The sequence below is a fragment of the Fistularia commersonii genome, chromosome 6 (genome assembly GCF_037954325.1).
Source record: "Fistularia commersonii isolate RoL2024-O1a breed Wild chromosome 6, RoL_Fcom_v1.0, whole genome shotgun sequence".
Taxonomy (NCBI): domain Eukaryota; kingdom Metazoa; phylum Chordata; class Actinopteri; order Syngnathiformes; family Fistulariidae; genus Fistularia; species Fistularia commersonii.
The window spans coordinates 10,171,145-10,187,162 of NC_141289.1; positions in this window are offsets into that span (position 1 = coordinate 10,171,145).

Consider the following 16,018-nt stretch of genomic DNA (forward strand, 5'->3'; position numbering starts at 1 on the left):
GATAATTGCACTTTGCAAATACCTAAATACTAAGCACAGGGATGTTTGTATTGAAGTGTGACAATTTTTGTGGAAAAAAATGGTGCTTGTTATCCTCAAGCAAAAGTAGTCTAAACCAAGTACATTAATACACTTTAACAGCAAGTAAAGAAACTTTACATGTAAATGTGTATTATTCTGACTCTTGTTCCAGGTATTATGAATATACTTAAGTAATAATTGTTTGTATTAATTTTTAGAATACTTGCTGGTCGCGGGGGCAGACTCGGGCAGGGAACCACACCTTCAAGGCAGGATCTCGGACAAGGTCAAGGCAGGATCTCGGACAGGGTCAAGGCCCGGTGGTCCACCAGGGGGTCCCGGTCTACACTCAGGGTCCGGTGGTCCACCAGGGGGTCTCACGGGCACAGGGTCCGAAGGTCCAGAGGGGGCTCTCGCTGGGTCGGGGTCCAGTGGTCTACCAGGGGGTCCCGGTCTACACTCAGGGTCCGGTGGTCCACCAGGGGGTCTGGGTCCGAGGGGGCTCTCGCAGGGAAGGGTGGTCCGGTCGTGACAGGGATCCGCAGTGGTCAGGGTTGTTGGACAACCACAATCCCCCGGCACCAGGCAGAGCGTGCCGCTGCCCTTTACAGGGATCTTGATTAGTGGCCGCTGCTGCAGCTGGGGCCGATTACGAATTTAACCCAGGAGTGAGACCCTGACACATTCGACAATTGGACCGCCCTCTCATCCTCCACCTCCCCAGCCCATTCTTTCTCAGGGCTCCAACTTGAGCTGCAAACTTTCTTCCAGCTCAGGATCCCTTTACCATACGGTGAACATGTTTTAACAAAATCCCATATTGCTGATCTGAGTATGTCCTGTAACTTGACTCCAAGTTGTGTCTTGGGATTGAAGAAGTTTTAGGTGATTACTAATATTACTGGATCAATGTGGCTTCCATTACATATTATTATTATTGATTCAAGATTATTTCCTTCATGCCTGGGCTGTTTTATTGGACAGTATGTTATTAAATAAATCCTGTATATACAAGATCTACCACATGTTTAGTGTGGTCATGAGTCATGAGGCGTCCCTCTTCTCAGACAATCCCTGAGGAGTCTTCCAAGTCCTTCCCTCTTTTAATTGCGTTTTTAGTGTTTTGGACTTGGCTTAGGGTTGAAAAGGCTTGGGCTTTCTGTTTTTTTTTTTTTTTTTTTTTTAATCCTCAAGGATTTAAAGGCATATTTTAGCTTATTTTTTGCAGTAATTAAAAAAAAAAAAATAAGATAAAAATAAAAAAATAAAAAAACTGACATGATTGTTATTTCTAGAAAGTCTCATAGATTTATTATTGCCTTTCATATCCAGCACTTACAGTGCAGTGTTGTTTTTTTTATTTTTTTTATTTGATCTTTGTCACAGATCTGTGTGTGCATTTCCAGGTAACATCTCTCCTATATTACTTTTACTGTAATTCATCCTGTCGGACAGTTCAGTCACATTCTTTTTTTTTTCCTCTCATTTAATGTTGTACTGCATCACTAATTCCACATGCATTTCAAAGCTTAAGGCCAGGTAACAAATAGCTGTAATACTTCACTTCCCATCCAAGCTCTGTGAGAGCAGGGCTACAATTTCATGCTGAGCACTACTGGGTTTCCCCCTCATCAAATATATTACCACCGCATCATACCTCAGCACTGCACTGCACTTCACTACTGGCTATTTATAGCACAAACATATTGATCATTCACTGCATCACCCTCTATCACTCTTCCGTGAATGGGGGAGCAAAAGCATGGGAAAGTGCTTTATATGTGTCCCTGTCTGTATTTGTGGGCTGAACGAGGTTCTGTGTGCACAATCACTCCTACAATATGGGTGTTTGTGTGAGCTAGAGGAGGGCAGTCTCCCTATAACTCAGTTCCAGTTGGAGTTTACTCAGATCAAACAGTCTCAATGGTGCAATAAAATCCCATGGATATAAAGAATCGTCCTGTAAACAATTTATTGTTGCCATATGTAAATTTCAACTCAACATCAAACAGAACTGTTTGTGATTGCTGTCATATAATCTCAAAATTCACAATTTATTATATTCATTCACTACTTATTGTGTAATGAGAACCCAATTTGAACATTAAGAAATCACATTTAAATCTAACATACATGTACAGTGTGCCAGAGCTGCACCACAGAAAATAAGTCCTGTGAGAAGAATCTAATATTTACCTTGCCTTTCACTGGGTCTGCTGTCTTTCTGTTGATTTCAAATTCCCAGTCCTGGATTAAATGGCAAAAGATGAAACGCCGCTGTGGATGAAACTGGTGACACCTGCCACTAGTCTGAGTGGAAGCTCGACGTGATGCAACAAAGAGAGACAGGAGGCCAGCCTGAACAACAAATCAGAATAACAGACTGCAGGATACTCTAAAAAATGTAAATAGACAACATGCTGCAACCAAATGAAAGCAGAAATACAGCAAAAACACATAGCTATTATTAGCAAAATGATTTACATTTTTGTTATATCTTGTTGGCCATGCATTTGGCTTAAGTTATGATATCCCACTTGTATCTCTTAAAATGCTTGTGTGAATATGCAGACAGTTTCCACGTGAATTCAGTAAAGTAAAAGCGATACATGCAGACATGCGTAAAAGAAACAAATATGTGCCCAGCACAATAATGTTGTAAAGTGATTTCTGCCTTTGAACCACACAAACCTTAACTCTACAACAAAGGAGCAGGGATTTATGCCTGAACAAACAGACTTGCTTACAAAATGTCCTATTTCAGAGGTGCTGATACATCTTTCAGAAAGTTAGCTTCACTACCCTGTTATGTTGTGTTGAGTTAGTTCCATTTATTTCATAGGCATCTAGTTGGTTGAGGAATTGATGTGTTGAAATCTACTTGATTATGGCATGCCTGTGACATGAATGTAAAGAATTATATGTGATCCTTATAATCTTATAATAATTATAAATCTAATTTATAATCTAAATTTTGGTATGAAGACATGGCTTGTTCATTACTGACACGTCTCATGGGAAATTGATTTTTATCGGTTTGCGGCTTTTGATGTCATGCATTCTCCTACCTCCTCTCATGGGTTTTCACCACCAAGACACACAACCTGTGAACAAATCTGTCCGTATATTGAATAAACATTTCAGTTCAAATCGTGAGACTATTAACCTGCTATACTATTTTGTAATCTAACAATTAAAAATGAGTATAACACGAAACACTAAAATTTTAAAGCTTTTTGATAGCTTTCATTCACCTTCATTACCAACCAATAGATAATGTAAACAATAAAAAATGACACATACGAACATTTGTTTTCACTACCATGTTGGCCCACCCCACCTTTAAATGGCTCAGATTAGAATGCAGCAAATGCCTGCATCAACCAGAATCCTACAGAAAGGAGTAATGCCCGCTGGTTACTCCCACACTGGTTGCCGTCTCATCAGGTTTGATAATCGGAACATGACAGCGGCGCTCATACCCCTATTTCTCGGTAAATATGTTTGTCCGTGGCCATGTGGAGATTGTGATTGCGGGGATACTGTAAAATATGCTAGGGATTTTGGGCACTGTGACAAAAGGGTTTGGGGGTGTTTATTGAGCTGTCCAAAAGCCGCAGATGGAGCAGGATTTAAATTTTGTCCTTGTGTTTGGCTTGAGTGTTTCAAATATGGCAGTCTTCTGACCATAACTATTTACCACGTCAAGCTGTTATGAAGGTGGGGAAAAAAGACCAAATATGTTTTCCGTCAAATTGACAGATTGTGCTGTATTACTGCAAAGGTTTATGTTAAATGTTATATGAAACTGTTATGTTAGTTGTGACCATGCTGCATGGTCGAATTTCTTTTCAAGAAAACAGCCAAATGAAGAGAAAAAAAAAAAAAAAAAAAAAATTCATTATGACAGAAAAGCCTTGATTGCTTTTTCATTCTTCTTTATATGATTAAATCAAGTTGATTTTACTTCCAAAAAATGTAAGTGAAAAGTCCCTCAAGCATACTGTTGGTTAATTGGAGAACCTAATTTGCCCAATTGTGTGAATGAATGAGTGTCTCTGTGTGGCTTGTGATTAACTGGCGAGGGGTTCAGGTTGAACCCAGCCTCTCCCCAAATGACAGCATATATACCTACATCCATGCATAAGTGGACAGTACATAAAATACAACCAATGAGGTTTTGGTTGACGTCTATCTTTTTAAAGTCAGTTGCAGTAAATTTGTGCATTATCCATCCAAAATTAAAAGAAACGATTAATTATTTTTTTGAGTTTCTGGTTATTGTTAATGTCGTCTGCTTTCCTTACTCTTTATTTTTTTGGAAAGACACTTGGGAAAGAAAAAGGAAAGGATATATAAAACCAATTTGATTAAAGATTGAACTTAAGTCACCCTCTACTTTAAACAAACGGAATTACAGTGATGGTCAAAGATTGAAAGTTTGTAAAAAGAAACAACTTAATTTATTATTCATTGTCCATGCTCGAGGGTGTGGTTATTGAAGACTGGTAAAATAAATGAGCCCATAATGTTATTCAGCTTTACATGAACATCTTTCCTCCATGCCACATGTGATTGGGGGGTTCGCCAACAGTAAAATGAAACTGAGAATATAAATTTGACTTTGTTCGCATGTAGGGGGCTGGGTGCTTTGTGTTACAGGATTCTCACAGTTCTACTGTGGTTAATGTAAGAACATGCCGATCATGCACGCACTGTAGTATCAGAGGGGATATAGAAAATAATAAGTTGGACCGATTTCTTTTACAATATTTAAAAGGACTGTTCCTCTCTTTTTTTCCCTGTGAAATATAGTGTCTGTCACTTAATCTCTTGGTTTTGTTGTCATTTGTGTCTTTGTTATCTCCCCATTGTCTTATCTGTTGTTTGTCTTATGGTGCTTCTTTGTCATGTCATTCTGCATTTTTCTGTGTTAGTTTAGCCCCTCAATAAACAAGCAAACAAGCTGAGAGTCAAAATCATAGAGTCAATTGAATGTGGACGTAATGGTCTTTTCACATCGTTTTTTTTTTTTTTTTTTTTTTTTCCATCAGTGTCCGTATAACATCTTTAGAAAGAGTCTGTTTGAAAATCTGCAATATACATAGTAACATAATTACAACAAGATGCCCGTAGATGAGTCTCTGGAGACGGCCAAGCTGAGTCTCACAGCTCTGGCTACATGCCTGAAGCGACACGGTAGGGGAGCTGAAACCAGAGGAATTAACAGACTGTTCTCCAACAATCCAGCTAAGGTCTACTTTCGATGGCAGGGTAATAACACTCAGATAGACCCACCGAAAGCTTAAACTGAGCTCTACTGGAAGACTATCAGTGAGAAGGAGGCATCACATTACATCAATGCCAACTGGCCACTCAGATTGAAAGGAGACCTCAGTACTGTCTCAGAACAAGAACCAACTGAAATTCCAATGTAAGACATCCAAAAAAGAGAGCCAGGGAGAACCAGGGCCTCACCAACTACCTCAAGAACCACACTCTATGAACCAGTTGCAGCACAGATGAACCAGATGCTAAGATTTGTGATCACCCAATGTGGTTAAGCCAAGCTAGTACAGCTGTTCTTATGAAAGACCCAGAGAAGGGCTTGGTATCGTCTGGAAGCAAAGTCAAAGCCAATTACATATGTTAGGATTGGATGTGATCTACCAAGGACTGCACTGCACTGTCTCTTTTGCTGTTCTGCATTGGCCTGAACTCCCTATGTGAGATCATGAGAACCAAGAGTAGCTTTGGATACCATTTCCAAAGTGGGAAAATAGCCTCCTCTATGTGCAGCTTCCTCTCTGATTCATACAGCAATGGCATTAATACATCATTCTTACTCATAAAGTGTGGATTGATGGTGAGCAGAAGAGGGAAAATGGGAGGGACTGAGTTGGTGTGGATGTTTTATTTGCATCTCAAAGTTCCTTGCTCAAGGCAACCATTGTGAATGTGGCTTTGTCGAGCTACGGTCAGGCGGTCATCAGTATCCTCTCCTGGCAGGAACCTCTGAGACCCTTTGGGCATCATTGAAGCAAGCTGTTGGGCAGGATAAAAAAAACAATCCTTTAGGCAACAATTGGCACAGTGTTTTATTTTAACTTGGTAAATACTGTGAGTCAGCTGGCTAGAATAAGTCGATGGAAAACTTTGATTAACTCCTTAATGTAATTGACATGCCCCCTGTTGAAGTGGGGAAAGCAACCACTTATATATATATATATATATATATATATTACATATGAGTCAATGAAGTAATGAATTAGATTGTCAGACTATAAATATCAAGATATACTTTAAAAGACAGTGCCAATAAATTAGAATTAATACGACATACATTTTACAGCACACTGCTGTGACCTATACTTTGAAGGTGATACAAGCGGAAGCTTGTCATGGAAGTTTTTCTTTAACAAGGTAAGAAGAGACTGTGAATTGAGTCATTCTCTCAATGACAACCCGACAGACATGCTACAGTCTGCTTGCACGGCCTTTACTGTCCATTGAAAGCGAATGAACCAGAGGCCATTTTAGTTTCATGTCGGAGTGGGTGTCTACACGATGCAAGTCATATATAAAATGTATAATATTCCATCTATGTGTCACTGGAAGATGTAGAAAATATCCTCTGACTTTCAGTGAGTGCATCAAATCTGAAATGGGTTGAGGAACAAAGCTGTTTTTTGTAGTTTTTTGTTTTCTTCGAAAAATACAAAATTTAATAATACGTATTACTGTTGCAAGTGTTTGATTTAAAGGGATCCCCGGTTACAAAGGTGTCATTGACCTATTTGATCAATATTTGTACCAGCTTCATAAAAAAAACAATAATACAATTTCTCAACATATCTTAGTTTGTATAAAATTGTAATAAAAATAAAAAAAAACACTCATACGGCACTTTTGTTGTTTACGTCACTATGCTTTCTGGGTAGTGATGTCATGAGGTTCAACTGGGTTTGGTTCCATTCATTTTACCCTGTGGTGCAAACCCATGCCATCTGTGCAAGCCTTCCCATTTGAGCCTGAGAGAGACATGAGCGAGGAGGATAACGCTGAAGACAGAAGTCAAAATGAGCTTCTACATGAAGATGAACAAAGATGCGAAGAGGCAAAGGTCAACCAAAGATGCTGGTGTGTGTGCAGCAACTGCATTGCTATGCTAACAGAGACAGACTGCTTCTCTCTTAAGGAGCTCCACTTTTCGTCATTGGCATTTCGTCAACAACCGGGTGACTTGTCAGCTTCCTCCATGATTGTGCTCTTGCCCAGCCTTCTGACATCAAATACTACTGCTGCAGTAGTGGGTTGTTGATATCCTCTTGGGAGAACATCCAGAATCTCCTTCCTGTTGCATTTCTTCGCTTGAGCTTCACTGGTATCCTAAGGACTTTTTGTATGCCTGTGACAGAAAACTGTAGACACAGTGATTGGCTTTACTGTCCGTTTCTAACTAGTAGCCCCTGTGAGCTCTTTCAGCAGCTTAAGTCAGCTAAATGCCTCAAATACATCCAGAGAGAATGGGCGAGACCACAGATGCGGATTCTTTGGTACTTTTGTACATTCACAAGCTATTTCACACTCCTTTCTTCTCTTCTTCTCCCTTTGAAAGCTGTGTAGACAAGCATCAGTCTCTTTATATAGAAATGGCATCCAAGAGCAGTGGAAATTGCATCCAAAAATAGCACGATGTGGCATTATTGCGCAAATACCTTATCATAGCATAAAGCAATGGCTGTTCACGTAGGATAAATATGTGGTATAAATTGCGATTTTTTAAATAAATAATTCCCAGGTGGAGTTCCCTCTAAAAGTGTCTTAAATTATCTTTAATATCTCAAAATGGAATGGTGGGCACTCCTGCCTCGTGGCGAGGAGGTTCCTGGTTTGATTTGATAAGTTGCCTTCCTGTAAGAAGTTCAAATATTTACTCTGTGCCTTTGCAGGTTCCCTCTTGGTTCTCAAGGTTCCTTCTAAAGTTCAACCACATGCAATGGGTTGCCAAAAGTGTCCCTGGGTGTTAAATGTTCTGTATCTCTATACGTGGCTGTTATTGATTTGCCTCTTGTACAGGATTTAACACGCCTCTTGCTCAGGGTCAGATGGAATTGGCTGCGACAACCATGCAATCCTATGTGCATTATAATTTAGTATGGATGAATGTTGAATGCATAAACGTAGTTGGAGAATATTTATTCCTATATTTATTTATTTGTATTATACAAGAAGTGTGTTTTCCAACCACTGCATTATCTACCACCTGCCTCCATCAAATTGGGGCAAACTGCGTTTAAATGTGACTTGGTATTTACACTATCACAGGCTCTAATCAGTGAATAAGGAGCACAGAGGTGAATATCCGATAATAATATATGGCGGCAACATACTGCCTCCTGATCCATGGGAAATGGCATGGGTTTTCCAAGATGGCTGTCCGTTACCACTGAACATCAGCATAAATTTTCAATATTTAAAAGGGCCTACATTGCAATCTGCTTTCTCATGAGCTTCTTTTTCTACACCCACTTTTATTCGCTTGAAAGATATAGCAAGGGAGAAGATCATTAACTTGTTCGACAGTGGCATGTATTTACTCTGCTTCTTGAGGATTAAAGTGTGTTTCAAACAACATTAGCTCACATATACATCCACACAAACACACACACACACACACACACACACACACACACACACACATACACACACACTGCATTATTTGAACCATGTACTAAATGCTTGTCTGGTTTGTGTTTCTACTGTTCAGGCTTCCATTAAGGTGTATTTAATCACAGTGTGGAATGATAATGCCTTCGTACTTTCACACATGTACACACACTGAGCTGTCACTTACACAATGACAAAGCTTAGTGATGGTTGTAGCTAAAGAGCCTGGCTGAGATAGGTGGTCACGTAATTGATCAAGGTTGGCAAACTTGGTGGTGGAGCTAATGAATCAAGACAATTCGCTACAAGGTTAATTATGGCTGCGAGGAGGGAATCATTAGAGCAGTTCATCTGAGGGAGGTGAACACTCTGCACCTAGCTCCTTCCCAGGTCATAAGATAAGACCTTTATCACATAGGTCTAATCTCATGCCATTACTTATGCAGCTTGCTTAGACCCCTTCAAGAGTCTTGTGTGGCCTGAACTTCCTTGTGGGTCAGCCGCAATCAGGCAGATTAACGCATTCGCAGGTTGTGTCCAGATTGACTGATGAGCAGCTAAGTCGAGTCTTATATGAGGACCAAAAACCCCGGGGGCATCCCTACCTCAAACTCCACCACACCTAATTTCCTCTGTATACCTCTTGCATTAACATCCCTTTAATCAAAGCTAGTATAAGAGGAGTTGAATTTTAGTGATAACTAATACTTCTGGTGATGTTTGTGACTGGAAACTATTGCTCAGATTCCAGTTGAAACAATAATGATTTGTCACAACCTGTCTCAGAAAGAAAAGGCCTTGAAAGTATACCCAAAGTATTTTGAAGTAAGATAGACAAAGGGGACATATATTTTTGAATTTCAGTCATTTGTATTTTTCAATTCAACAAAGAACATTTAAACAATAAATCTTTGATTCATATTTATTTTTCATTTAATACACAATTTCAATATTCCGTGATCTTGAATTATCTTAATTGATCAAAACAATAAGCCTCAGCAAACCTCAGTTCTATTGAGGTAAAATTGGCATTAATTAATTTCCTTGATTAACTAAACTCAAGCTGAAATAATGCACAAATGTATGTAAATCTTCCACAAATAGTAAATAAGCTCTCGCCGATCAATATTGGAATCTGGGTTGAGAATGAAAAGGACAAATATGTGGTGTTAAGTATTCAAAACAATAGAAATTGTTGTAATACCTGATAACTCAACAGTGAGGAAACAACATCGTGGATCCCATTTGTCCAGTTATGGCACCTCTTTGTTTTGTCAGGTTTCATTTTCCATGTTGTGCTTTCAGATGCAAAAAAAAAAAAAAAAAAAATTGAAAATCCATGAATCGTTCTTTTAGCAGATTAAAACTATCCTGGATGTAGTTAGGTTAGGTCATAAAAGGCTATGCTGCAAAGTTTAAATATGCCAGTAACAAATATAGAAGGCCCATAATTTGATGCTAAAGGACAGTATTGTATCACTGGCTCTGGTTAAACTCTGCAACCTCAGGAAAACTTAAGTCACAGTCTTCTGGGACCTAAGTGTATGTTTCCTTAGAGCCTTTTCTCACCTCAGTTTTCGGTGGTTGGGCAGTTGCGGATGGATATGGATGTCTGTGTTGCACACAAGGACACCATATCTCTCACACCTGCAACAAAGACGGAAGAGGCGATCCATTAGGGAGGGATAAGGTCACTTGTGTCATAAACTTAACTCTACTGGTCTTTTAAAAGGCACATGGGCTTGCACAGGACCTAAAGGCCTTGTTTATTACTCTTAGACAAATTTGTAGAGTGATGTCTGGCTGTGATGCTCTTCGGAAACAATTTGGTTCATATTTAGTTGGTGAAGGAGAAAGATTTCATGTGACTTGCGTAGGTGCATATGGATAGGTCAACTGGATAGGTCAGATATCATCTAATATTGTATTAATTAATTGTCAAAGTCTTCCTTTTTGAGTGTAAATAAATAATTATCATGAAATGAATGATTGAATGAATGAATGATTGGATGAATGGATGAAAGAAAGAATGAATGAATTAATTAATCAGTTAATAACTAATGAACATTACAGGCTTTTCTAGTGCTTCAACCATGATGCAATTTTAAGCAGTTTGATCCTCTGAATTTAAAGGAGGTAGATTATTATGTAGATGACTATTGTTACAGTCAGACATTTCAAATGTGTGTTACGTACTGTAAAACCTCAATCTTCTCATATATTTTTATTTTTTTTAAAGTCATTAAGTTTTTACTCTTTTGAGATGATGAGATGAGATGAGATGTACTTAAATGATCCCATGCTTGGGAAATTGTTTTACAGCAGCAGCAAGACATACAAGACTAAGACAAGCTAAAAACACATGTAAAAGATAAATTAACTAAATAAACTCTGAAGTGTGAAAGTATAAAGTATAATCTAAGAAATAAAATTATCCCTCCATATTTTCCAATCTAGAGGAATAAATAATTAGCAAATTGGCAATGTGAAGTAGCATATCACATTATTAGAGTTATTGTGTAGGGTAATATAGGGCTATAGGGTATTATTTGGAGGGAAACACAGGGGGCCTTTGATCCCAACATTACTGGTTTGATTCCTGCCTCTTCCTAGTGTGTCGAAGTGTTGATGAGCAAGACACTGAACCCCTAACTGTTCCCCTCGCTCTGCTAGACGGCCTGCAAACTGCTCACGGTTCACCCATGGTGGATTAAATGCAGAGAACTAATTTCCAGCAAGGGATTAATAAAGTATAATAAATTAAAAGATGTTTGGAGAGAAGGTCAGAGAAGCCAGGCTCAGATGGCTTGGTCATGTACAGAGGAGGGAGAGCAAATATATTGGTAGACGGATGCTGGAATTTGAGCTACCAGGCAGGAGGTCTCGAGGAAGACCAAGGAGAAGATTTATGGACGTAGTGAGAGAGGATATGAAGGTAGTTGGTGTGAAAGAGGAGGGCACAGAGAATAGGATTAGAAGGAGAAGGTCGATTCGCTGTGGTGACCCCTGAAGGGAAAAGCCAAAAGGAGACGAAGAAAGAAGAATACATTAATTCATATTATGGCATGAGGTAGGAAAGATATCCTGCATCTTTCCATTCGACAACAGGGCTGTAACAGTCTGCTGGAGAAGCTGCTCAACTGTCTGTCCAGTGTGAGGCGTAGGGGATGGTCTTGGTGGCCCATGATGGATAACAGTTTCTTAAGCGTCCTCCTTTCCACCACAGTCTGGATTGGATGCTGCTCCCCCAACACACAGTTGCAAAAAAGATTACACTGGAGACAACAGACTGATTAAAGATGTCCAACATCTTGCTGCATACATTAAATGATCTGAGCTTCCTGAGGAAGTACAGTCTGCTGTCAATCATGACACCCAAGAATCTATAGTTCTCAACCGTCTCCACAACGGTTGAGAATTTTTTTGGGAAGCCATACTCCATATTGAGACCATTGTACTAACTTGATGATACAAATGAAAAGCCCTTTCAGACAAAAAAAAAAAAAAAAAAGTTTTGTGAGGTTTACACAGTTTACTCTGGTTGTTTACAATAATTCAAGTAGTCATCTTTCAAATAGGTTTATTTTGGACTCATGTTTATTTGTGTATTTTTATTTGTATTAGTCAAACAACTGTGTTGGACATCAGAGCAAACATCCAAAGTGCCATGGGAACAGATAGAGCTAATGCTTGAGAAACAGACAGCCAGAATTGTCTACGGATGAAATCTGAATATGAGCTGTGCTTCTCAAGCAGCTTTAACAGACCATATTTGCCCTTTTAGCCTCAGGGAGAAATTTAATGCGGCATAACATGGAAGAGGGGCAGAAGACAGAGTGATGGAGACTTTCAATAAATACATACAGACAGGTGGAACTAAACGCAAGCAAATTCCAGTGGGCCACACAATGCTTTCACTATCTCCTGTTTTTTTCAGCCGGGAACAAATAAAACTTTAATCTTGGGGGATGTGAGCCTTTGTTGCAGTGCAAATAGTCCTAAGCACATTCTGCAATAAAAATTGACCTAGTGAGACAGAAACCCATTCACACTCAATTTGGAGTTGCCCAACATGAGTGTTTTTGTAGGCACACAGAATAGACCCAGATGGGGAAGTGGCCCAAGAATAAATGGCTTGACTGTTTATTGTAACAGAGGGTCTCACCATCCAGTATCAACATCTTTGAATTTTCAGTAATTGAGTATTCAGGGGTTAGATAAGTTAGTCATGTACATTATTCTTATTTACTTATTACATAGTACTTATTTACTCATACTTGATGTATGAGTAAACACAATACAAAAAAAAATGGTGGTTTTATATCCTCTGCATTAATGGTTGGAGAAACATCAGAAATTAACATAGCCACAGGTTTTTCGGTTCTCAAGCAAGGACAATGGAATATCAAGTATTCATTAAATGGTTCAATGTAATTTCTATATTCATCAATAATGATAGATGAATTATCGTGATGGACAAGGACATGAGCTGATTTTGTTTACTTCTCATGTGGGACTTGGTAACGATTCAGTATGAGGTTTCCTAGGTGTACCAAATGCCCCAGAGGCATTTGTGATAGTGACATTTCCGAGATGCCGGCCATGGCTTAAATAAAGAATAAAGAGTTCAAGATATTGGATAATGGTGAGCTGGAGTTGTGAATGGGTGGACTGCAGGATGAAATGGACTTTGGACTGAGGCATTAGATAAAAAAAAATAGATCACCTATCAAGTGAAAGAGGGTGTTGCTAAGGCATTACCTGCTTCCAAACAGAAGCTGACAAAGAAAGTCCCGGTGGAGCAACAACCCACACAATTACCTTCTATTTGGCAATTTCGTTTCAATTTTGTATCGGGGATCTATGAATTGTTATAATGGAGAAGGAGGGAAGTTGATAAGTGGTGAAAAGATGAAAGTCTGTTGACTTACCAGAACATTAGTCGTAGGAAACTCAATAGTGTTGTTCTATCTTAAAACTATTTTTATCTTAGCTGGTTACGATAATCATTGATAGGGTTTTTTTGGTTGGTTGGTTGTTTGGTTGGTTTGTTGGTTGGTTGGTTTTATCTTAAAAGCATAGTGTCCAAGACACAGATTCAGTAGTAATGCAAATTCACTGGCATAGATGGAAAAAGATTTTCTAAGTGATTTTCAAAAGAATGAAAGAATGAAGAAAAAAGTACAGAATGAAGTGCAAATATTTTCTGTCTTGCTGAAAAAGTGAAGGCAGAGAGGAGATGTGACTGATGCGATGATATTAAGAGGAAATGTGTCTCAGCTTATTTGGCTGATTAGCGAAGGAGCCCAAGACATGACCTCCTTTGCCACAAGAAAAAAGCTCACCAAAGAGCATGCAGCGTTGGCATTTAGAGGGAGATAGTGGAGCTCAACCCATCTGCATGGGCTCAAGCTGATTTAATGACTTCATCTACATACACTGATCCTCCAGAGAGCTAAATGCCCTTCCAGTCATTGTATTAAGCCTTCTCTGGAAAGGAGTGATGACGAAAAAAAAAAAAAAAGATTCCAGACTGATCAGCAGCCAATCTCAAATTGACACACAGACTCATATGCTTGGTATCTCATGCGATATACTGCTGATATTTCAGCTATTCCCATTTACAAAGCATGTAGAGGTCTGTAATTTTTTTGTCATATTTACTCTTCAACTGAGAGTGATGGAATCTATAGCATAAATCCAGAAATCCATGACAGTGTAGTGTGTTATTAATATTTTTTTTTTTGAGACTTTGGTCCCAGCTCTCTTTAAGTCAATGAGCAAGTCCAGCCATATAGTTCTTGGCTGATCCCTCACCTTCCTCATGATCATTGATGGCCCGCAAGGTGAGATCTTGCATTGATCCCCAGACCAAGGGAGACTGACCGTCATCTTGAACTTCTTCCTTCTCTAATAATTGTGTAAACAGTTGTTGGCTTTTCACCCAGCTGCTTGTCTATCGTATGTAGGTGGTCCCAGCCTTGTGCAGGTCTACAATTTTATCCCTGATGTCCTTACACAGCTCTCTGGTCTTGGCAATTCTGGAGAGGTTGAAGTTTGTTTGATTTAGTGTGTGGACAGGTGTCTTTTATACAAGTATCAAGTTCAAACTCGTGCAGTTAATACAGGTAATGTGTAGAGAACAGGAGGGCTTCAGGGTTTTTGTTTTAGATTTTACCCGCTTCTTCTTCTTCTTTTGTTCTCCCCACTGTATATTAATAAATTCAGCTCATAGTGCTGTAACCTTTGAAGGTGGGTGGATGGTCAGGGTTGGGTGAAATGTTATATTTGGTCTTGCATAGAAATGTATATTTTAGGTTAAGTTGTCTGGAGAATGTGATCTCAAGGCTGAGTGCAATATATTCACAACATCAAATGCGGGTTTGCTCTCTGGGAGATTCTAGATGAAACGAGATAATGGGATGGAAAGGTTTTGTGAAGCTCAGTTTCTTTTCATCGGGCTCAGTAAAATATCTGATGTATGCATTTCTGAAACTGGTTTAATACCTTTAAAATTCTTAAATTACAGATCAAATTTACTCTGTAAATCTATCTATCTCTCTATCTATTTAATAAAAAAATAAATGATGTAGATTAAGTTGTAATTTTTTTGCTGTGCAGTAAAACCTCATTTTCCAATTACAAGTTCCGGTTACATTTTTCTATTACAAAAAAGTGTATATAAGCATATAATAGCTTATTTGAACTGTGAAGAAAATCCGATCCGGTTGCCACAAGATGATTTTGACAAGATGTCTTCTGTTATGGTGTAATAAAGAGTAAAGGGAGATTAAATTTTAACAACTGATGTCAACATACTCATAGACTTTCAACATCATGTGAAATGCATGCAATACAACTTTATTTGATGAAATTGTCATTTCTGCATAGAGAGCATAATTTATATTCATCCATTTATATTCGTCTTATTGTTCATGAAAGTCTTCAAGGAGAAAATGTCTGTAAGTGGACAAGTTCATATCCCTATGGCTCATCACATTTCACAACGAGAACGTCTGTTCTCATAATATTGGGAAATGATGACAGACATTCTTGTTTATGATATAAGGTTTACATTTAACTGTCTGGATGATCTCTTGTAGCTTCTGAGACACTGTGTCAGATTGTTTGCAAATGTACCTTCAGCTTCACTACCAGAGAGAATAAACAAAGTCAGAATGAGATGTAAATTAAAAAAAGCAAATCATAAAGATAATCTTACTACTACTACTACTACTAACAATAATAATAATTATTATAATTATAGAAATAATCTAAACAATCTAAAGAAAAACCTCCTTAGACGGTGGAATAATTTTACTCAATC